The 24,164-nt window shown below is 37.4% G+C and overlaps 1 protein-coding gene and 1 long non-coding RNA gene across 2 annotated transcripts in view; one reads left to right on the forward strand and one right to left on the reverse strand.

Annotated features, from left to right (window-relative positions):
* LOC102807521 (alpha-1,3-mannosyl-glycoprotein 4-beta-N-acetylglucosaminyltransferase A-like) overlaps positions 1-24,164 on the forward strand; it is a 73,432-nt gene that overhangs the window by 8,885 nt on the left and 40,383 nt on the right. The gene's annotated exons all lie outside the window — the stretch shown is intronic.
* Positions 4,094-5,112, reverse strand: LOC146746609 (uncharacterized). Its single transcript, XR_014929153.1, has 2 exons — positions 4,765-5,112; positions 4,094-4,271 (listed from the first exon to the last, which is right to left on the reverse strand). It is a non-coding gene; the product is annotated as an uncharacterized LOC146746609 (long non-coding RNA).

The following is a 24,164-nucleotide window of genomic DNA, read 5'->3' on the forward strand; positions in this document are numbered from 1 at the left end:
TGGAATACTGAAAAACTGTATTGTGGAATCACATTTCGTGTATTTTTTTAAATGCAATTGAAGACTTCAATTACTTTTCAGATTTGAGTGATTTTCCTTTTACCCTTTATACTGTTTTTCAAAAACCAGAATGCTAAGTTTCAGCAACTACACTGCTTTTTTAAAGCGGGAGAGTCACCTGCGCATGCTTCAGATGGTCATTGCATGTCATTGTTTACAAACAAGCGTCTACCCATGAGCCTTTGCGTTTTTAGCGCATGTTGTTAACGCCGCTTGGAACTCAATTCCTGCGCGTGTGCAGACATTTACATTTTTGTTTTACTACTGTTAACATGGTTAAACACAGAGCGTTTAAAAATATCGAAAGGCTTACAGAAGTCTTATGCATTATCATGTGCCAAAATATGTGTGAACAGTAGGACTGAGTCTAATTATTCCCATAATGTATGTGATCTTTGTCTCAAAAGACCACCTGGATTCAACATGTGCCAAGATTATCATTGCTCACTGCACGAGCTGAAATAATATACTCATTGGTGAACTGAAATGAGCATAATTGTATTGATTTCTTTGATATGATGATGTAGTACAGCTATCCTGTTGAGAGCAATGAAGGTGAAATTACCCATCATGTCATTAAGAACCCTGTCAATGATTGCAGAATTGCACTAGGTTGCCATGATGGACCGGTTTACAAGTAATTACTTGCTCTTTTGACAGAACAGTTTAAAAGAAAATTATAATTATAGCCCAGGTGCCTATACAAATTGAAGTGAAATTTCAAACAGACCACAATAGAATAAGCGAACATAAAAAAATAAGATGTCCTTTAGGCTGAAAAAAAAATATCTAAAGCATTCCAAAATGCACTTGTACTCGTACTTGTTTCAAATTTCCCCTCATTTTAGCTCAGTGTTCGAAAAAAAAAAAATCGCCTCATTTTAAAATTTCTATGAAACAAGAAACAGAGATTTTTTTTTTCCTGGCCTTACTATGAACTAAAAGAAGTCTTGTAATGTAGCAGTCGGCATAAAACTCTTCATCCGAAATGAACGTTAATATGATTGGTGACATACATGTATAATAAATACCATATAACAGAAAATGGCATCAAACACGTATGTAGAACATGTGTATGGTCTGCGAGGTTTAGGTCAAACTAATGGATGAATGAAGCCAAATGAAACTGAGTGGGTCCAAATTGCGTTCTAATGAACGTAACTGCGGTGATCCCTCTCCAGAATTACGGTAACAATATTCTACGCATGTTAAGAATTTATCCAGCGAGAGTCACTATTGTCTTGCATATAGGAGGTACATGTAAGTGTATGAGAAGGAGACCGATTTGAAATTCTATTTTATTTCCCTTATTAAATATGGGACAAATGAAAAGCCAAATTGTGCACACCATTGAAAATATAGAATTATTCACTCCATATTTATATGGTTCTGTATACAGGTTTTGAAATGTGCATTAAATTATGGGTATTCCCTTGTCACTATCATATTATACATAGTACATGTATGTTCGAGAGGAGCAATCCTTCCACTGTTTGGCTGTTAGATCGAAAATGCTACCATTCTGAGGTTCTGTTAATAGCCACACTATTATCCAGTTTTATGATTGTAGTAAACCCTTGTATTGGTTACAATGTGTTTCAAGAAACACAATACGTTCCTATGAACTGCTCTGTGCTTCTTACCCTGTATGTTACAGATTTTGGCCTAGAAGATGATCATACACTGTCTGCCTGGATCCATGATTTGTTTAGTCAAATAATTCATCTTTTTAAAGTATGTCTTTAAATAGAATGAGTTGGTAAAGATTTACAAGTGAGAAACATGATTGTTGTACATTCTACTACTAGAATAGAATAATATTGATTTAATTGTCACTGACAGCTGTACCGCTTCAATGTTCATGTATTGTACCATCCATTAAATAACTCTTATTGAAACTTTCAACAGTAAAATAAGTCTCAACTGAAACCTGCCCAAGTATAATCATGTCATAGATAAAACATGTCTGAAACCCAAACCTGCCTTAAATGAAACCTGTCTAAACTGCACATGTCTTAACTAAAACATGTCTAAATTGACAAGTGATATTTGAGTGAAACCTGTCTAAACCAATACCTGATATTTGAGTGAAACCTGTCTAAACCAATACCTGATATTTTAGTGAAACCTGTCTAAACTAACACCTGCTTTAGTGAAACCTGTCTAAACCAATACATGATTTGGTGAAATCTGTCTAAACCAACACCTGCTTTAGTGAAACCTGTAAAACCAACACCTGCTTTAGTGAAACCTGTCTAAACTAACACCTGCTTTAGTGAAACCTGTCTAAACCAATACATGATTTGGTGAAATCTGTCTAAACCAATACATGATTTGGTGAAATCTGTCTAAACCAACACCTGATTTCGTGAAATCTGTCTAAACCAACACCTGATTTTGTGAAATCTGTCTAAACCAACACCTGTTTTAGTGAAACCTGTCTAAACCAATACATGATTTGGTGAAATCTGTCTAAACCAACACCTGATTTCGTGAAATCTGTCTAAACCAACACTTGCTTTAGTGAAACCTGTCTAAACCAATACATGATTTGGTGAAATCTGTCTAAACCAACACCTGATTTCGTGAAATCTGTCTAAACCAATACCTGCTATTTTAGTGAAACCTGTCTAAACTAACACCTGCTTTAGTGAAACCTGTCTAAACCAATACATGATTTGGTGAAATCTGTCTAAACCAACACCTGATTTCGTGAAATCTGTCTAAACCAATACCTGATATTTTAGTGAAACCTGTCTCAACCAATACCTGATTTGGTGAAATCTGTCTAAACCAATACATGATTTGGTGAAATCTATCTAAACCAACACCTGATTTGGTGAAATCTGTCTAAACCAATACCTGATTTGGTGAAACCTGTCTAAACCAATACCTGATTTGGTGAAATCTGTCTAAACCAATACCTGCTTTAGTGAAACCTGTCTAAACCAATACCTGATTTAGTGAAACTTGGCTAAACCAACACCTTCTTTAGTGAAACCTGTCTAAACCAATACCTGATATTTTAGTGAAACCTGTCTAAACCAACACCTGCTTTAGTGAAACCTGTCTAAACCAACACCTGATTTAGTGAAGCTTGTCTAAACTAATACCTGATATTTGAGTGAAACCTGTCTAAACCAATACCTGATATTTGAGTGAAACCTGTCTAAACCAATACCTGATATTTGAGTGAAACCTGTCTAAACCAATACCTGATATTTTAGTGAAACCTGTCTAAACTAACACATGCTTTAGTGAAACATGTCTAAACCAACACCTGATTTGGTGAAACCTGTCTAAACCAACACCTGCTTTAGTGAAACCTGTCTAAACCAACACCTGATTTAGTGAAACTTGTCTAAACCAATACCTGATTTGGTGAAACCTGTCTAAACCAACACCTGATTTAGTGAAACCTGTCTAAACCAACACCTGATTTAGTGAAACTTGTCTAAACCAACACCTGATTTAGTGAAACATGTCTAAACCAACACCTGATTTGGTGAAACCTGTCTAAACCAACACCTGATTTAGTGAAACCTGTCTAAACCAACACCTGCTTTAGTGAAACCTGTCTAAACCAACACCTGCTTTAGTGAAACCTGTCTAAACCAACACCTGATTTAGTGAAACCTGTCTAAACCAACACCTGCTTTAGTGAAACCTGTCTAAACTAATACCTGATTTGGTGAAACCTGTCTAAACCCAATCTGATTAAAATCTGATGTAGTGTACGGGCTTTAATTATTTTGGCTATAAACTTATTTTAATTTTATTTTTTATTACTTTTGTTATTAATGCCCTTTTATTTTATTATTTTACATTGATTTTGATTTTTTTTAATTCCGCCCTACCTACATCTGATCCGACGCCTATGTAAGTCCCGTTCAAATCTCGCGTAAGTAACAGCCAATCACAGCCCCCCTTTTATAGAGGCTGTCGGTTGCTTACTTTTCAGTGTAGCGATACTCTACGGGCAATCTTTCTGTACATTATATTTTGCCCACTTGAATAAACCATTAATAGAAAATTGCTAGTATATTTTTATTTACAAAAGAAATTCCACAGCATTTTCCAATTTTTGTCATTACATTGAATATTTTGTTCACTTCCAACAAATGTGTACACTTCCTGATACATCTTCGCCAGCCAAGGTTCGTTTATTCAGTCATCGCTTCAATTTTACATCAAACACTGAGCATAATTATCTAGAATGGAAGCAAAAAAATAAGTAAATCGTAATGATTAGAACACTGTAAACAGCTATAGTAAACAATGCAAATTTTAAATTGTATAACGGTCACCGGCCCACGGCATCGACGCAGAAAATTGGAGCAATAAAATATTTCCTGATCAATTGCGATGTGTTCCAAATAAAAAATATTTTATTCCAGTCCAAATCAGCTCAATTACTTTGATAAAGAGTTATTGTATAATGTACAAAATGTTGATACATTTTGATGAATATTTACAGCTACGGCTTCAATACCGTAGACGGTTTTGACCCGATCGTCAACAAAACATCACCCGTCTCCAGGGCAAGCGACTGGAAAAAGACACCGGTGTTCGGTCGAACCGGTGGAAACAAAATCGTCACTCCCAGAATAACTACGCAAAGTAACGATCTAAACTCGAACCATTCGAGCCACAATATAAACATAAAAAAATGACTTTCGTTGCATTTGACAATGATAAACTTACCGAAAAGCCATGTTCTTCTCGGTCCTAACGTCGGTATAATCCGCCATTTTATGTTTGAGTGTGTTTGCCACCTGACTCTGCCCAGTGACGTCATCATGTGCGCTATAGAAGAAGGTCTGTGATTCGTTGACTAAAATCGTCGACAGTGGGTCTCGTTGAAATCTCGTTACATAGGCATCGGCTCAGATGTATGTAGGGCGGAATTTTAAAAAAATCACAAAATCAAAATCAAAGTAAAATAATAAAATAAAAAGGCATTAATAACAAAAGTAATAAAACATAAAATTAAAATAAGTTTATAGCCAAAATAATTAAAGCCCGTACACTACATCAGATTTTAATCAGATTGGTCTAAACCAATACCTGATTTGGTGAAACCTGTCTAAACCAACACCTGCTTTAGTGAAACCTGTCTAAACCAACACCTGCTTTAGTGAAACCTGTCTAAACCAATACCTGCTTCAGTGAAACCTGTCTAAACCAACACCTGCTTTAGTGAAACCTGGCTAAACCAACACCTCATTTAGTGAAACCTGTCTAAACAAACACATGCTTTAGTGAAACCTGTCTAAACCAACACCTGATTTAGTGAAACCTGTCTAAACCAACACCTAATTTAGTGAAACCTATCTACACCAATACCTGATTTAGTGAAACCTGTCTAAACCAACACTTGATTTAGTGAAACCTGGCTAAACCAACACCTCATTTCGTGAAACCTGTCTAAACCAACACCTGATTTAGTGAAACCTGTCTAAACCAATACCTGCTTTAGTGAAACCTGTCTAAACCAACACCTGCTTTAGTGAAACCTGTCTAAACCAACACCTGCTTTAGTGAAACCTGTCTAAACCAACACCTTCTTTAGTGAAACCTGTCTAAACCAACACATATATAGAAGATAATATTTGGTAATCGTAGTCCTAAATAACTATTAAAAATAGCTAGACGTTTCGAGCAATGGCTCTTTATGGATAGCATAGAAGAAAGTGTTATAACGTACAGGTAGAACATAGGAACGTAAGAACGCGCATGAACTATAAGTTAGAATCACAAAAAATTCCACAATAGAACAAATAACGTGTCTTAGGTAGTGAGCTCAACAAATGAGTTGAACTGTTTGCCTTGTTAACAAAAGTTGTAATACTGATTTCAAAATAATGAAGGCTGATACAAAAATGGATAATACTGGTTAGTGATGGATGATGTCACTCCACTGGTGGTGGCATTGCTAGTACATATTCGGATTGCTTTGCGGCATAAAGCTCCATGTTCACTGGCTCCACAGTTGATGTGTCTTTGCTTGAGTCTGGGAAACTTATACTGGCTGTATAACAGTCTCTTCTTCATGGAATTTTATTTTGATTCTGTTTTTGACTCCCGTGTGCGAAGCACACAATGGGAGTCTTTGCAGTTAGTTTGTCTGTATGTGTGTGTGTGTGGGTGTGTATGTGTGTCCGTCTGTTCCACTGATATCTCAAGAACCATACATTGATTTTTGATGAAACTTGGTGCATAGATGCTCTGGGCCAATGCGCAGATTTGATTAGGTTTTGGTAAAAATCCATGCATATTAATTACCTAATTTGCATGATAATTAGCTGATTTTTAGCTGTTCCATGACTGTTCCACTGATATCTGAAGAACCACTCGTTGGATTTTGATGAAGCTTAGCACATAGATGCTCAAAACTAATGTGCAGATTTGATTAGTTTTGGGTAAAAATCTGTGCAATATTAATTACCTAATTTGCATAATGATTAATCAATTTTCGGCTTTTCCGCTGATATCTCAAGTACTAATCATCACATTTCAATGAAATTTGGTACATAGATATCATAGGACACTGCACAGACCTGATAGTTTTTTGGTTAATATCAGTACATATTAATTACCTAATTTGCATAATTAATTAATTTTCAGCTTTTGATATTTCAAGTAGTAATCATCACATTTCAATGAATTTTGGTACATAAATATCAGAAGACACTGCACAGACCTGATAGTTTTTAGGGTAATATCAGGAGATATTAATTACCTAATTTGCATAATTAAATAATTTTCAGCTTTTGATATTTCAAGTAGTAATCAACACATTTCAATGAAACTTGGTACATAGATGTTATAGGACACTGCACAGACCTGATAGTTTTCAGGGTAATATCAGTAGATATTAATTACCTAATTTGCATATTTAATTAATTAATTTTCAGTTTTTGATATTTCAAGTAGTAATCATCACATTTCAATGACACTTAGTACATAGTTACTAAAGGACTGTGCAGACCCCTGATTAGTTTTTGGGTAAATATTTGTGCATATTAATTACCTTATTAGCATAATTAGTTAATTTTCAGCTTTTTGCCTGATATCTCAAGTGCAATGTACTAATCATCATATTTCAATGAGACTTGCTACATAAATCTTCTAGGACTATGCAGAGACCTGATTAGTTTTAGGGTAAATAATTGTGGATATTAATTATCTATTTTGCATAATTAGTTAATTTGTTCCATGAATGTTCCACTGATATATAAAGAACCACGAATTGGATTTTAATGACACTTTTAAAGCGTACTCATCATCACATTTCAATGAATCTAGAACTATGCAGAGACCCAATTAGTAAATTAGTTTTTGGTAAATATTTATGCTTATTAATCACCTAATTAACATAATTAATTAACACTGATATCTCAATTACTGATCATCACATTTGAATAAAATTTGGTACATAAATGCTCTAGGACAATAGACAGGCCTGATTAATTTTGGGTTAAAATTTGTTCATATTAATTCTCCAGATAGCATAATAATTCATAATTTTTTTGTTCCGTTCTGTTCATATTAGTTACCTGATTTACATAATTAGTTTTCAGCTTTTCCATCAATATCTCATGTACAAGTAATTTTTAATTAATTTTTAATGTGTCTTCAATACTTTCAGCACGCGGGAGTTCTTTCTAAGCTTTATTTGATTTGGTTGTTCTCTTTGTTGAAGTTATAATACCGGTAGTTTGTTGAAGGTTCTGTGGAATTTTTCTTTTAAAATGTTTAAATGAATAAGGATCATGGATGCATGGGGGTGGTCACCAAATGATGGCTGTTGAATCATAGGATCATTTCTTGATGTTGAGGGTGGTTTTCTTGTTATTTTCAAAAGCAGTTTGGCAATATATATCACTGCTTCATTTGACAAGCTCTGCTTTCTCATGTTCATGTCTTTGGGCATTGATACAATGTATCACCAAACTGTTTTCAGTTTGATGAAACAACAATTAGCTATCGACGCTCTGCACTCAACCTGGTATTCTCTCGATTGGAACGTATTTGGCAGAGAGTTGTTAGTGTTGAACTTCTAGTATAATTGCAGTTTATTTTCTATAATCGTAATCTTTGTTTTTTAGTTTGTTTAATTTGCATCGTGTGCCAAAAATCATCCTAAAAAATTCTACTACGTTTGGCCTATCGTCGGATTCATTCAATTGGAAAATCTTTGCATCAATCACATAATGTTGTTGGTTTCAAATTATCTAATCTATTCTACTCTGCTGTTGAAGTCTCTAGCTCCTTGTCATCACTGACATGATTTAAATGATCCATCACATCTTCTACTTTTTGCAATAACGATGCCAGCATGGGTTCTGTCATGTATGTGGAGGCACGACCACCACACACGGCTAGCAATCTGCCTTGATGACAAGACCATGCTCTCCTAAACCTACCGGTAATTAAAAACTGCATGTTCGGTGGTCTAAAAACAATGTTCTCTAATCTGAACTGCTGAATAAGTGTAATCAGCTGGGGGTGGTGGTTGGGGGTGGTTCAACATATAACCTCCAGGATGCAATAGCCAGGTACATGTATATTACTCAAATTATCCTTCATTAAAACAATACAGAAGGTAAAAATAAATTTAGTCAAATTGCAGCTGCATTTCGCTTCCTAATTATAGCTCTGCAGGCCACATAATTAATACACTTACTGTTGCTAACACTGCTCCATATGCACTACAAATCCAAGGATATTCTCAATACAATCATGCAAATTTTGAAAATAATGGCGTCAACTTTGTGCAATGAGCTACCCATTGCTGTAAGGGATTCTGCCAGTCTGAAAATGTTCAGACACGCTTGTTACGAACGGTATTTGAAACAATGTACAATAAGTGTTAAAGCTGAACATTAAATTTAAAGGCACAACTTTGGTGTCGTCAACCGTTATTGACTACTTTTGTTGATGTGGGATGGGCTTATATAAGTCTAAAATCAACAAACAAATAGATCCTGTCAGTTACAGTATTGTTGTGTCTTCATTCATGCTTCCTGGCTTTCTCACAATAAGCAACTATTTTTATTATTAAACTGACATATAAGTATGATAACTGTATTTAGAATATTCTACATGTACATTGTAGTAATTATAGTCCTTGGTAATTATTCAATATAAACATACGTTTCAGGCAAATTATGTACTTCTTATCCAAGGACTACAATTACATGTACTTACTAAGATTCTGTATATTATATTGAATCGGCCCTCACAGCTCTCTTCTTGATTTTTGTCTGATTTTAGTATTTGCATCACGCATTCATGTACTGTACATAATAGTATTCTTACTACGTCTGTTTTGTTAATCATTGTCTCCCTTTCCTTGTTTCACTAGTTTCGTATACAAGCTCTTAAATGATTGGTTGGCTTATTAATACAAGTGAATCTTCTTTTTGTTTTTGTCTCACCACCATATACCAGTCAGGGTTTATCATGTACATTTTCTGGATGGAGGTAGGGGGGGGGGTCATTATCTGCTTTGTATACATTTCTTTATTGCAAAATAAAAATTTTTTTTATTAAAACACAAAAAAACTAGTTTCATATGCACTATGAGACTATCATATCCAATCATAACATTTCTGTGACCAGAATTATGCATATTAAATATGCCAATTTGCATATCACTTATGTTTAGCAGCTGTTGGATGATGTTAGCCTACAATCAGAGGTTCATTTTCACTAAAACATTTGTTGTATTTATGTACTGAAATTGTGCATGCCTAGAACATGAACATTTACGTAGCCCGATCGTTTTATTTGAAAACTAAGCTACGTGTAGTTACTTATTAACTGTAAGGAACAGTGTTTCCCAGGAGGTATTAAAATAACTATTACCATGTTTATTACATCTATCTATCAATACATGGGAATAATTTGAGCATAAATAATGTAATATTAATAAATAATATATTTAAAATATTGAGCCATACGTGTTCAACATACATAATCACCTAGGTATCAGTAATACAGGTACAGACAGCAATGCTTCTGATATTTGGTTTATATAAGATATACCGTCTAATAGAGCTCTGAATTTAGAGTCCGTGAAATCAATCAATGGCATACTTGACTGACTGTTCTCTCATCTCTCAACTCGTTTCTGTTTTTGCATCCACCTGTTTAATTGGATACTCAATCATTGGTGGACGTGGTTTCGCGCAAAAATGTCATGACCGCTGTCACTTCGAAGAACATGTACAATTCCTTGCATTCTAAGTGAAATGAACCACTGTCTGCGTTTGTTGTTTGATTGATGACGACTGATAATTAAAACACTTCACAGTGTGTTTATATACACCTAACCGAACATAATAATCATTATTTATGACAGAAATTAAACACACTTCAAAAATCATATTTCGTCTATTAGAACTGTATTTCCAACCGAGAATGTGTGGCTCAATTGTTATTGGTGCTGATTCATCCTCTCCTCACTTAAAACTACGGAAACAATTAATCTATAAACCACCATATTTTTTTTATATTTTTTTTTTATACTTTTTTTTTTTTTCAATACACCTTTTTGTACAGTGTAATTTTCCTAGGGTATGTACGATGTATTGTCTGTTTTTTTGTGCCGTTTGTACCTAATTAAGTATTTATTTCATCTATTCTATTTTGTCTTTAGAATTGAAAAAAAGTGAAATGTGATGTTTTTTACAATGTTCTACCCACTTCTTACATACTTTTTTACACATTTGATTCAAATTTGGTACAAAAGATCAATATAATGAGTTTTTTGTTGTCCTTAGTTATTTTTATATTTTACAATTAGTAATCAGCTTCAGTCAAAGAAATAATCATATTCAGTATTACAGCCAGAAAATGAAAAGTCTAAAATCTATATTGAAATGTAGGATAATTGTTGCTGGTCTGTAGTACGGCAACCGAGGTGGCTCACAACATGGCCTGACCACAAATGCATTTGACGCCAAAGTGTAAGCCGACTGAATTAGCCAAGAACTCTTGATGGACCAAAATTGCTGCGGAACCACGGCTAAAGTTATAGCCTGAAGAAGAACTTACGTAAAGAAGTCTTACCCATGGAAACATCACTGGTAAAAATAAAAAAAAACTATCAGGTCAAGTTGAAATGATATACAAAACCGGGATACAAAACACAAATCGAAAGTCGAATCGAAATGAGAATCTTTGTAAAAACAAATACCGTAAAAACGGTTAAAGTAATGTGATAGGCAAACAACAACAGCGATTTTTATGTAAATTCTGATGGAAAATTTGCTTCAACGTGAAAAATACGTATACTTCAAATGTCAACAAAAACGTGAAAATAGATTTTAAAAACAAAAAAGGATAAAAGAAAATGGATTTTGAAAATGAAAATGGGTTTTAAAAACAATAATGGATTTTGAAATCAAAAATTGATTTTGAAAATAAAAACTGATTTTGAAAATAAAAACTGATTTAAAAAAAAAATTGATTTTGAAAACAAAAACAAATATCAGAAACAAAAATCAATTTCACAACCGAAAATGGTTATTAAAAATGAATTATAAAATAAAAATGAATTGTAAAATTGGTTTTATAAAATGTCATGTTGTGAGCCACCTCGGTTGCTGTACTGTAGCCACAGACTTAGTCTATTTTTTGTAAAAACTAGAAATTTCTAATCAAAAGACATTATGTTTGTAGAAATTTGACCTGTTGAATCAAATGTTGTTTCTGTCTAACAGACAGGTGGCTGGCTATATGCCTGATCATCTTCGCATCTTACTCCTCTGGCAGTATTACATGTATCTTCTCTCAAAAGGCTGCATCACAGACCAACAATCTTGTTGTATCCTGCCTTAAATTTCTGTGTCTATTGTAGTTATTGCAAGTTTTTCAGAGTTGTAGTTTATGCCCGGGGTACATTTTTAGATATCTATCATAGTCAATGGTGTCAGCACATTGTTACCATGACAACATGTGCAACCTGTAATTAGATTCCCCCCATGGTACATAATTAGTTCCCATAGATGTTGTATTCATTTGGTCACCATGGTAACAGCAACATGATGACAAGCATTTTTATCTTCTTTGCCACCGGTGATTGTAATTAGTTGTATCTTCTGATCTTTTCTCATTTGACTTTTCATTAAATTTTTATAAAATACTTATCATTGCTCTATTAGTAGCACAAAGCACATGTGAAGTACAGAAGTGTTTCTGTGGTTAAAATAAATAATATTTTAATGATTGAGAATACAACAAATGTGATTTTTAGTTTGAATGCACTTCTATTGGAGATGTGTTCTAATGAAGAAAATACGGTAATAGTAACCCTCACTCTACCGAAGTTTATTGCGTACTTTAAACCATTTCTGGCTAAACTTGCACAAATAGTGCAGCATCATACAAGCTTTCAATGAGATGGGAATAAAACTGACCTTATTATCCAGAATTTTGGCCAAATTTGGACAACTTTATCATAAACGTCATTAAACATGGGTTTTGGTTTCAATAATGTCTGATGTAGGGCCAAGAAAAAAGAATTTGTGTGTCATTCCTTGTTATAAGTTGTAACCCGACCTACCATATTGTTTACTGCCCTACCAACCCTAAACATTTTTTTTGCCATATTTGAGAAATATCACAAAACTGGGACAGGCTTTGATTGTGATTTTATACAAAATTCAAACTTTGCAAAACTGGGAAATTTCAACAACTTTAAACATGATTTAAGACAATCATATCTGCAAAAATCATTTCTCATGTGCAAGAAACAAAATAACACAGTTGTAACAACGAAAAAATAAACAGAAAAATACCTACATGTGCATTCTTGTACCTACTTACTCTATTTTAAAAAACATGTTATAAGAACAACAACATCTTTTTAAATTTTAAGAAGAATTTTAAATCTATAACCTACCCTACCTTTATTGAAGAGCATTCATTCATTCATTCATTCATAAAATATGTATATATATTGATTGAGACTGCGTATGGTGTACATGTATGTCTGATTGCTGTAGCACTGGAGACAACTGCATCCAGAGATTTTAGTCAGAATATGATTCAAGTACGTGACCAACAGCAGCTTCATCAATTATTTAATAAAAAAAATCTGAAGTCTAGAAATTATTAGTTTATCTTTTATTAGATTACACAAAATACATTCATATTTACCCTGTGTAGGGTAAACGTTACTACTACGCCTACTGACATCATTTTTTCCCCCATACATGTACATTTCAGCTATCCATGGTGGCTATCTTCAGGTGATATGTATAAAATGATTCACCTTTCTCGTTCAAAATATGTGCTGGTCTGCATATTGTTTTCTGTTCTAAATATATTATGCATAGTGACTTGTCAAATGGTAGAAAATGACAATTGCGATGTGTTTCGTTATTCAAAGTTGAATTCTTCAAATAAAGAATCATACTACTACATGTGATTACATATGCGCACACACATTTTTACAGTTGAAATTGTAACTCCTTTTTGCCGACTGATTTGTTTAAAAGATATTGTATTCACTTGGGTCTGTCTAATACTCAAGCGTAATAATGTGAATTTCATACATGACAATTTTGATCATATCTGAAGACAGTTTTGAAAAATTGCCATGTCAACTTCTTAGATTAAAATAAATTAACACTGGCGTGTTTGCATCTTTGAGAAGGGTTTATTTTTGTGAATTTGACAGAAAAAGTGATCCTAAATGCGTAACATGCTTATTATACCATAAAAACTGCTCTTTTCATGCATTCTATTTTCAAACATAGATATCAGGTATTTGGCTGAGTTGAATTTATCATCTACATGGTAATTACACCAGTCTCTATACATAAAATTATTGCATCACTACCAATGTCTGTTTCCATGGTAACCAAGAATGTATACAACAATTGCATCACTAAGCATGTCTAGCGTGGTATTTGGTATTAATATACGAGAATCAACTTACATCAGAGTTATTGGATTTCTACTGTAACATGTGCAAAATTTATGTATAGTTTCAGTAAGGAAGTCTAGTTTTGCTCACTCATTCTTATGCTTTCTGCCCTTCTCTGGCACCTTTTGAAGATGTTTGGCGCTGTGTTTGACACAAGAATGCATTGTGTGATCTCATTCCTATGTACTAATAGGCTGCTTACCGACCATCACACGTCGGCCATATTATTTTGTTTATAGCAAAGTGCTAAACATGCATGAAAAAGTAAGAGAAGCATTTTTCTGTGGAATTACTTGATATTTTTAGATAGTCTAGTGTATTATACTCACTCAGTGATGATTGTACGAGACATTTCTCATTTTAAAGTGTACTTTTCTCGGGCCATTTGTTTTGCAGTAAAACAAATATTTTTTAAGTCCATTGTTTTTCTATAGATCTCAGACAGTCATCATATTTGTCAGTTTTAGATGTATGTTCATCTTAAAGGCATTTATATTTTATTTCATTTTATTATGTGCTTTATTATGTATTTCTGGAAACTTTGCAATCACCAGGCGTAAATATAAAAATCTGCTTGCTTGATCCGTACATGTAACAAATGTTGAGGCATAACTACACACTGAAAAAAAACCAAGCAATAATTCAGTGCAGCTGTTTTCAAGAGGTATAGGTGCTTGAACATAAATTGTTTTTGATTCTGTGAATCAGCTCGATGATCTGCGGCTATCGGCAAGAGAATCTTAACATGGATATCTTGCGAATACTATCATATTTATTATATTATTTATTACACACTATGCAAAAGGCTTCAGACAAAGTTTTGCTGTAAGGGTATCTTGTGATATTAAATGGGATGGGATATTAAATGGGATGGGATATTAAATGATTTTAGACAACAACTTGACAGGGATTGATATTATATATGGAATTACAATGACTCGTTAAAGTACATGTAATGATACAGCATCATTTAATAAAAGTAAAATAGTACTGAGAAATATTTTGAAATACTTAATAGCTGTTAATATAGAAAGTAAAGCAAAGAAATATACCAAATACATGGCATGGTAATTACTATCAAAGTACACATGTACTACGTGGGTGACTTTAAACCAGTACGACACGTAATCGCCTAGCTTCCTGTCACGACACATCTTCCTCTCGGCCAGGGGGCACCCCCGTGCGGAAATCGGGAAACCAATCCACTTTGATTGCCGTCGCACAGCATAGTCAGACTTTGGGGTATAAGGCCTCTGATCAGGCTGTACTAGATTCGTGAAACTTATAAAAAGTAACTGTGCAGCATTACTAACAGTAGATGTGTTCTTGAATATCTATGAGACACACAAGAGCAGCTAAAGACATGAAAACTATGTCGCGACTAATGAAATTACTAATATCAAAGCCGTACAACTATATGCAAAGAAGGGCATCTGTTGATTTCAAGAGAACCATTAATACCGTTGAAATCTAATCAGCGTAGAGCCTATGATGGCGACGACGAATTGCAGCTTTATTAGACTCCTTTGTAGTAACTTCCTGTTTGAATACGTCATGGTTAAGACTTACTATAATCTTTTTATAACAGCCTTATCTTGAGATACCTTCTTGCTTGCAGGCAGTCGTTTCATTGCTTATCACATTACATGATAACTTCATCAGACTTTTTCGTACGGGAATTGTCATCAAGGGAATATATTCGTCTCTGTTTTAATCCGTTTATAATCACTGCTTTTTAGGAACACTTGCTGCTGCAATATTTATGACTGCCTAGGAATTTACTTAATCTCACGACAGGAGTGTCTTTGTGACCAGTTACACAAGTTGGTGTATACAATTACGTGATGTCACATTAAAAAAAAAAAATGAGTATGACCATTAAAATGTAATCAGCTCATTTCTTGTAAGCGGAGGTACAAAATACAGGTATTAGTTGATGTAGGAATGAGGCCAATGTAAAAAAATTATTTGTTTTCCATCACCGAGAAATTCTCACTCAATAGATTTTACAAAATACTTTAAAAAAAAATGGCCACTGCCTAACTGTGGCCTCTGTAGTAAATACCAAACTGGAACAGTCTATGGTAGATAAATACTTATCTCACTGTAGCCATCTATAGTAAATGACCACTACCCAGCTGTAGCCCTCTTTAGTGATGACCACTACCCAGCTGTAGCCAGCTGTAGTAAATGACCACTACCCAGCTGTAGCCATCTATAGTAAATGACCACTACCCAGCTGTAGCCATCTATAGTAAATGACCACTACCCAGCTGTAGCCATCTATAGTAAATGACCACTACCCAGCTGTAGCCATCTATAGTAAATGACCACTACCCAGCTGTAGCCATCTATAGTAAATGACCACTACCCAGCTGTAGCCATCTATAGTAAATGACCACTACCCAGCTGTAGCCATCTATAGTAAATGACCACTACCCAGCTGTAGCCATCTATAGTAAATGACTGCTACCCAGCTGTAGCCATCTATAGTAAATGACCATTACCCAGCTGTAGCCATCTATAGTAAATGACCACTACCCAGCTGTAGCCATCTATAGTAAATGACCACTACCCAGCTGTAGCCATCTATAGTAAATGACCACTACTCAGATGTAGCCATCTATAGTAAATGACCACTACCCAGCTGTAGCCATCTATAGTAAATGACCACTACCCAGCTGTTGCCATCTATAGTAAATGACCACTACCCAACTGTAGCCATCTATAGTAAATGACCACTACCCAGCTGTAGCCATCTATAGTAAATGACCACTACCCAGCTGTAGCCTTCTATAGTAAATGACCACTACCCAGCTGTAGCCTTCTATAGTAATGACCACTACCCAGCTGTAGCCATCTATAGTAATGACCACTACCCAGCTGTAGCCTTCTATAGTAAATGACCACTGCCCAGATGTAGCCATCTATAGTAAATGACCACTACTCAGCTGTAGCCCTCTATAGTAATGACCACTACCCAGCTGTAGCCATCTATAGTATTGACCACTACCCAGCTGTAGCCTTCTATAGTAAATGACCACTGCCCAGATGTAGCCATCTATAGTAAATGACCACTACCCAGCTGTTGCCATCTATAGTAAATGACCACTACCCAGCTGTAGCCATCCATAGTAAATGACCACTACCCAGATGTAGCCATCTATAGTAAATGACCACTACCCAGCTGTAGCCATCCATAGTAAATGACCACTACCCAGATGTAGCCATCTATAGTAAATGACCACTACCCCGCTGTAGCCCTCTTTAGTGATGACCACTACCCAGCTGTAGCCATCTATAGTAATGACCACTACACAGCTGTAGCCTTCTATAGTAAATGACCACTACCCAGCTGTAGCCTTCTATAGTAAATGACCACTACCCAGCTGTAGCCTTCTATAGTAATGATCACTACCCAGCTGTAGCCATCTATAGTAATGACCACTACCCAGCTGTTGCCATCTATAGTAAATGACCACTACCCAGATGTAGCCATCTATTGTAAATGACCACTACCCAGCTGTAGCCATCTATAGTAATGACCACTACCCAGCTATAGCCTTCTATAGTAATGACCACTACCCAGCTGTAGCCATCTATAGTAAATGACCACTACCCAGCTGTAGCCATCTATAGTAAATGACCACTACCCAGCTGTAGCCATCTATAGTAAATGACCACTACCCAGATGTAGCCATCTATAGTAAATGACCACTACCCAGCTGTAGCCATCTATAGTAATGACCACTACCCAGCTGTAGCCATCTATAGTAATGACCACTACCCAGCTGTAGCCTTCTATAGTAAATGACCACTACCCAGCTGTAGCCTTCTATACTAAATGACCACTACCCAGCTGTAGCCATCTATAGTAAATGACCACTACCCAGCTGTAGCCATCTATAGTAAATGACCACTACCCAGCTGTAGCCATCTATAGTAAATGACCACTACCCAGATGTAGCCATCTATAGTAAATGACCACTACCCAGCTGTAGCCATCTATAGTAAATGACCACTACCCAGCTGTAGCCATCTATAGTAAATGACCACTACCCAGCTGTAGCCATCTATAGTAAATGACCACTACCCAGCTGTAGCCATCTATAGTAAATGACCACTACCCAGCTGTAGCCATCTATAGTAAATGACCACTACCCAGCTGTAGCCATCTATAGTAAATGACCACTACCCAGCTGTAGCCATCTATAGTAAATGACCACTACCCAGCTGTAGCCATCTATAGTAAATGACCTCTACCCAGATGTAGCCATCTATTGTAGCCATCTATTGTAAATGACCACTACCCAGCTGTAGCCATCTATAGTAATGACCACTACCCAGCTGTTGCCATCTATAGTAAATGACCACTACCCAGATGTAGCCATCTATAGTAAATGACCACTACCCAGCTGTAGCCATCTATAGTAATGACCACTACCCAGCTGTAGCCTTCTATAGTAAATGACCACTACCCAGCTGTAGCCTTCTATAGTAAATGACCACTACCCAGCTGTAGCCATCTATAGTAAATGACCACTACCCAGCTGTAGCCATCTATAGTAAATGACCACTACCCAGCTGTAGCCCTCTATAGTAAATGACCACTACCCAGCTGTAGCCATCTATAGTAAATGACCACTACCCAGCTGTAGCCCTCTATAGTAAATGACCACTACCCAGCTGTAGCCATCTATAGTAAATGACCACTACCCAGCTGTAGCCATCTATAGTAAATGACCACTACGCAGCTGTAGCCATCTATAGTAAATGACCACTACCCAGCTGTAGCCATCTATAGTAAATGACCACTACCCAGCTGTAGCCTTCTATAGTAAATGACCACAACCCAGCTGTAGCCATAATGACCACTACCCAGCTGTAGCCATCTATAGTAAATGACCACTACCCAGCTGTAGCCATCTATAGTAAATGACCACTACCCAGCTGTAGCCTTCTATAGTAATGACCACTACCCAGCTGTAGCCATCTATAGTAAATGACCACTACCCAGCTGTAGCCTTCTATAGTAATGACCACTACCCAGCTGTAGCCATCTATAGTAAATGACCACTACCCAGCTGTAGCCATCTATAGTAAATGACCACTACCCAGCTGTAGCCATCTATAGTAAATGACCATTACCCAGCTGTAGCCATCTATAGTAAATGACCACTACCCAGCTGTAGCCATCTATAGTAAATGACCACTACCCAGCTGTAGCCATCTATAGTAAATGACCACTACCCAGCTGTAGCCATCTATAGTAAATGACCACTACCCAGCTGTAGCCTTCTATAGTAAATGACCACTACCCAGCTGTAGCCATAATGACCACTACCCAGCTGTAGCCATAATGACCACTACCCAGCTGTAGCCATCTATAGTAAATGACCACTACCCAGCTGTAGCCATCTATAGTAATGACCACTACCCAGCTGTAGCCATCTATAGTAAATGACCACTACCCAGCTGTAGCCTTCTATAGTAATGACCACTACCCAGCTGTAGCCATCTATAGTAAATGACCACTACCCAGCTGTAGCCATCTATAGTAAATGACCACAACCCAGCTGTAGCCATCTATAGTAAATGACCATTACCCAGCTGTAGCCATCTATAGTAAATGACCACTACCCAGCTGTAGCCTTCTATAGTAAATGACCACTACCCAGCTGTAGCCTTCTATAGTAAATGACCACTACCCAGCTGTAGCCATCTATAGTAAATGACCACTACCCAGCTATAGCCATCTATAGTAAATGACCACTACTCAGCTGTAGCCTTCTATAGTAATGACCACTACCCAGCTATAGCCTTCTATAGTAAATGACCACTACCCAGCTGTAGCCTTCTATAGTAATGACCACTACCCAGCTGTAGCCATCTATAGTAATGACAACTACCCAGATGTAGCCTTCTATAGTAAATGACCACTACCCAGCTGTAGCCTTCTATAGTAATGACCACTACCCAGCTGTAGCCATCTATAGTAATGACCACTACCCAGCTGTAGCCTTCTATAGTAAATGACCACTACCCAGCTGTAGCCTTCTATAGTAATGACCACTACCCAGCTGTAGCCATCCATAGTAAATGACCACTACCCAGATGTAGCCATCTATAGTAAATGACCACTACCCAGCTGTAGCCATCCATAGTAAATGACCACTACCCAGCTGTAGCCTTCTATAGTAATGACCACTACCCAGCTGTAGCCATCTATAGTAAATGACCACTACCCAGCTATAGCCTTCTATAGTAATGACCACTACCCAGCTGTAGCCATCTATAGTAAATGACCACTACCCAGCTGTAGCCATCTATAGTAAATGACCACTACCCAGCTGTAGCCATCCATAGTAAATGACCACTACCCAGATGTAGCCATCTATAGTAAATGACCACTACCCAGCTGTAGCCATCCATAGTAAATGACCACTACCCAGATGTAGCCATCTATAGTAAATGACCACTACCCCGCTGTAGCCCTCTTTAGTGATGACCACTACCCAGCTGTAGCCATCTATAGTAATGACCACTACACAGCTGTAGCCTTCTATAGTAAATGACCACTACCCAGCTGTAGCCTTCTATAGTAAATGACCACTACCCAGCTGTAGCCTTCTATAGTAATGATCACTACCCAGCTGTAGCCATCTATAGTAATGACCACTACCCAGCTGTTGCCATCTATAGTAAATGACCACTACCCAGATGTAGCCATCTATTGTAAATGACCACTACCCAGCTGTAGCCATCTATAGTAATGACCACTACCCAGCTATAGCCTTCTATAGTAATGACCACTACCCAGCTGTAGCCATCTATAGTAAATGACCACTACCCAGCTGTAGCCATCTATAGTAAATGACCACTACCCAGCTGTAGCCATCTATAGTAAATGACCACTACCCAGATGTAGCCATCTATAGTAAATGACCACTACCCAGCTGTAGCCATCTATAGTAATGACCACTACCCAGCTGTAGCCATCTATAGTAATGACCACTACCCAGCTGTAGCCATCTATAGTAATGACCACTACCCAGCTGTAGCCATCTATAGTAAATGACCACTACCCAGCTGTAGCCCTCTATAGTAAATGACCACTACCCAGCTGTAGCCATCTATAGTAAATGACCACTACCCAGCTGTAGCCCTCTATAGTAAATGACCACTACCCAGCTGTAGCCATCTATAGTAAATGACCACTACCCAGCTGTAGCCATCTATAGTAAATGACCACTACGCAGCTGTAGCCATCTATAGTAAATGACCACTACCCAGCTGTAGCCATCTATAGTAAATGACCACTACCCAGCTGTAGCCTTCTATAGTAAATGACCACAACCCAGCTGTAGCCATAATGACCACTACCCAGCTGTAGCCATCTATAGTAAATGACCACTACCCAGCTGTAGCCATCTATAGTAAATGACCACTACCCAGCTGTAGCCTTCTATAGTAATGACCACTACCCAGCTGTAGCCATCTATAGTAAATGACCACTACCCAGCTGTAGCCTTCTATAGTAATGACCACTACCCAGCTGTAGCCATCTATAGTAAATGACCACTACCCAGCTGTAGCCATCTATAGTAAATGACCACTACCCAGCTGTAGCCATCTATAGTAAATGACCATTACCCAGCTGTAGCCATCTATAGTAAATGACCACTACCCAGCTGTAGCCATCTATAGTAAATGACCACTACCCAGCTGTAGCCATCTATAGTAAATGACCACTACCCAGCTGTAGCCATCTATAGTAAATGACCACTACCCAGCTGTAGCCTTCTATAGTAAATGACCACTACCCAGCTGTAGCCATAATGACCACTACCCAGCTGTAGCCATAATGACCACTACCCAGCTGTAGCCATCTATAGTAAATGACCACTACCCAGCTGTAGCCATCTATAGTAATGACCACTACCCAGCTGTAGCCATCTATAGTAAATGACCACTACCCAGCTGTAGCCTTCTATAGTAATGACCACTACCCAGCTGTAGCCATCTATAGTAAATGACCACTACCCAGCTGTAGCCATCTATAGTAAATGACCACAACCCAGCTGTAGCCATCTATAGTAAATGACCATTACCCAGCTGTAGCCATCTATAGTAAATGACCACTACCCAGCTGTAGCCTTCTATAGTAAATGACCACTACCCAGCTGTAGCCTTCTATAGTAAATGACCACTACCCAGCTGTAGCCATCTATAGTAAATGACCACTACCCAGCTATAGCCATCTATAGTAAATGACCACTACTCAGCTGTAGCCTTCTATAGTAATGACCACTACCCAGCTATAGCCTTCTATAGTAAATGACCACTACCCAGCTGTAGCCTTCTATAGTAATGACCACTACCCAGCTGTAGCCATCTATAGTAATGACAACTACCCAGATGTAGCCTTCTATAGTAAATGACCACTACCCAGCTGTAGCCTTCTATAGTAATGACCACTACCCAGCTGTAGCCATCTATAGTAATGACCACTACCCAGCTGTAGCCTTCTATAGTAAATGACCACTACCCAGCTGTAGCCTTCTATAGTAATGACCACTACCCAGCTGTAGCCATCCATAGTAAATGACCACTACCCAGATGTAGCCATCTATAGTAAATGACCACTACCCAGCTGTAGCCATCCATAGTAAATGACCACTACCCAGCTGTAGCCTTCTATAGTAATGACCACTACCCAGCTGTAGCCATCTATAGTAAATGACCACTACCCAGCTATAGCCTTCTATAGTAATGACCACTACCCAGCTGTAGCCATCTATAGTAAATGACCACTACCCAGCTGTAGCCATCTATAGTAAATGACCACTACCCAGCTGTAGCCATCCATAGTAAATGACCACTACCCAGATGTAGCCATCTATAGTAAATGACCACTACCCAGCTGTAGCCATCCATAGTAAATGTCCACTACCCAGATGTAGCCATCTATAGTAAATGACCACTACCCCGCTGTAGCCCTCTTTAGTGATGACCACTACCCAGCTGTAGCCATCTATAGTAATGACCACTACACAGCTGTAGCCTTCTATAGTAAATGACCACTACCCAGCTGTAGCCTTCTATAGTAAATGACCACTACCCAGCTGTAGCCTTCTATAGTAATGATCACTACCCAGCTGTAGCCATCTATAGTAATGACCACTACCCAGCTGTTGCCATCTATAGTAAATGACCACTACCCAGATGTAGCCATCTATTGTAAATGACCACTACCCAGCTGTAGCCATCTATAGTAATGACCACTACCCAGCTATAGCCTTCTATAGTAATGACCACTACCCAGCTGTAGCCATCTATAGTAAATGACCACTACCCAGCTGTAGCCATCTATAGTAAATGACCACTACCCAGCTGTAGCCATCTATAGTAAATGACCACTACCCAGATGTAGCCATCTATAGTAAATGACCACTACCCAGCTGTAGCCATCTATAGTAATGACCACTACCCAGCTGTAGCCATCTATAGTAATGACCACTACCCAGCTGTAGCCTTCTATAGTAAATGACCACTACCCAGCTGTAGCCTTCTATACTAAATGACCACTACCCAGCTGTAGCCATCTATAGTAAATGACCACTACCCAGCTGTAGCCATCTATAGTAAATGACCACTACCCAGCTGTAGCCATCTATAGTAAATGACCACTACCCAGATGTAGCCATCTATAGTAAATGACCACTACCCAGCTGTAGCCATCTATAGTAAATGACCACTACCCAGCTGTAGCCATCTATAGTAAATGACCACTACCCAGCTGTAGCCATCTATAGTAAATGACCACTACCCAGCTGTAGCCATCTATAGTAAATGACCACTACCCAGCTGTAGCCATCTATAGTAAATGACCACTACCCAGCTGTAGCCATCTATAGTAAATGACCACTACCCAGCTGTAGCCATCTATAGTAAATGACCACTACCCAGCTGTAGCCATCTATAGTAAATGACCTCTACCCAGATGTAGCCATCTATTGTAGCCATCTATTGTAAATGACCACTACCCAGCTGTAGCCATCTATAGTAATGACCACTACCCAGCTGTTGCCATCTATAGTAAATGACCACTACCCAGATGTAGCCATCTATAGTAAATGACCACTACCCAGCTGTAGCCATC

Source organism: Saccoglossus kowalevskii, chromosome 4 (assembly GCF_978046115.1).
Source record: "Saccoglossus kowalevskii chromosome 4, keSacKowa6.1, whole genome shotgun sequence".
Classification (NCBI taxonomy): domain Eukaryota; kingdom Metazoa; phylum Hemichordata; class Enteropneusta; family Harrimaniidae; genus Saccoglossus; species Saccoglossus kowalevskii.